This window comes from Setaria italica, chromosome IX, assembly GCF_000263155.2.
Source record: "Setaria italica strain Yugu1 chromosome IX, Setaria_italica_v2.0, whole genome shotgun sequence".
Classification (NCBI taxonomy): Eukaryota; Viridiplantae; Streptophyta; class Magnoliopsida; order Poales; family Poaceae; genus Setaria; species Setaria italica.
In genome coordinates this window covers 40,934,271-40,936,284 of record NC_028458.1, presented here as the reverse complement: position 1 = coordinate 40,936,284, position 2,014 = coordinate 40,934,271, and positions in this window count along the sequence as shown.

Sequence of the window (2,014 nt, the reverse complement as noted above, 5' to 3'; positions counted from 1 at the left end):
GATTTTAGGATCTGACCCCTAACTTTTTTCCAAATTACACACAAGTCCTTCCACCACTCTCATAAACCTATTCGCAGATAAGCCCCTCCACCCCCAAAAGTATTTACAAATAGGTCCCTGGTTTAGTACAAAACAGTCCTAAACCTCCTATTTAAGCCCTAATCCATGTTTAACCCGTCATTTCATGCGCCAAACTTCCTCCAATTAATCCCAAATTTCACCACGTCATCCTTCGAAATATTTTCGCCGATCCATATCCAAATTTCCCAAAAATAATCCTTCTACCTATTTTCCGTTCACGTTTTCTGTTCGGAGCTCACGGTTAAAAACCGATCTTTCTTTTATTTATTTGTGTGCCTGTTTGTGTGTGCCGTAGATCGCGGATTACCCGAGGAGGAGCCCGAGGAGGAGTTTGACCGCGAGCCCAAGCCCGAGGACCAGTACCGCGAGCCGGAACTCCCGGAAGGCTTTGAAGACGGCAAGTCCAATCTCACCCTTTGATGCATATTTAATACCTAGTTTTTCAAACACAACCCATTGGCCTGTCTTACCAAAATGCATATTATTTCATCGTAAGACATGGTTGGATAGCCACCCCTTGATTGTTATGAACATTCCTTGTTATCCTATGGTTGTCCCTAAATATGATTCGCTCTATTTGGTCGATAACCACCGCTAGAATGCTTAGGGAATTACTACTTAACTGCAATCATTATTACAATGGTGTATTCGGGAAATAAATGTGTGTGTGTGTTCAAGTGAGAAAAATGGCTTTTGGATTCAAGGGAAAAGGATGTGTAGACAGGATGGATGGGTATTCCTTGTGTGGGATGCCAGAATGTTGTGCTCGTACCTTGGTGGTTGAGCAATGTCGGGAGATATCCATCTTGTCGTGATTAAGGACCGAGTTGATGTGTCATCTTGCCTAATTCCACCATCGTGCAACCACTCGACCGTTGTATGGGCAACGGCTTAGCATAAATCCCACTAGCTGAATTGTTAGTCCTCAGGGGTGCTGGTGAGCAACGGGAGCCCATGGAAAAGGAGTAAGATCTTGGTGACTTAGGTCCCGGTTACGGTCTCGTGGACGAGCCGTGAACCCCTTGGGTGCTTCCGCGAGGGCTAGCCAGTCTTAGCTAAGGTGGGTAATGGCTTTGTTAGGATCCGCACCGGTACTAAGGTGATCCCACTACGGTACCCTACTTGTGGGAAAAGTGTACAACCTCTGCAGAGTAAAAACCTATCCGGGTAGCCGTGTCCTTGGCATTGGACGAGTTACGGCTTGGTCACATAACTAGTACTTGGGCATGGATGTCACGTGTGTGTGTGTGTGTTGGATTTTTGGAAGAGTCCGGCAGTGGTGCCGTGCGCTATGGCGGACGAGGAGTCCGATAGCGATAAAAACTTGGATCCTTTGTGTAGGATCAACCCCACCCCTTGCTCGGTTACTAAAGAAAAGTTTTACGAAAATTTATTTGAAAACGAGCCTATGCATGTGTTGAAAATTTAGCTTTACCGCCAATAAACTCTAGCCTATCCTTGTTGTGATCTGTGCATATACTTGCTTGTATCCCCCTCCGTGGATGGGGTTGGACTTGTTGAGTACGTTTGTACTCACCCTTGTTTCGTTGCTACAGAGGAAGACCCGGACTTCATCGCCGAAGACCTTGAGTAGAGGTTGTGTCCGCACCCAACGCTGCCTGTGGTGTTGGCCTTTCCAAGATGCTGCTGCTGCCGTGTAGTCCCGAGTGCTATCTTTTGGCAGTCGCTTGGTTAGCCGTTGTTCTTTATTTACTTCTTATCGCTGCGTGGCTTTCACGCCCACTCCCTCGGGAGTTGTACGGTAACTGAATTATCTGTCGAATAAATGTGCTATCAACCTCCTGGGACTGATAATTGTATCATATTTAGTCTCTACTTATGTGGGGACGCTTCAAGTGGAGAGCCTCAAAATTTTTAAAAAAAGCTTTGCATGATAAACATTGGAAACATGCCATGAATTTAGAGTATGATG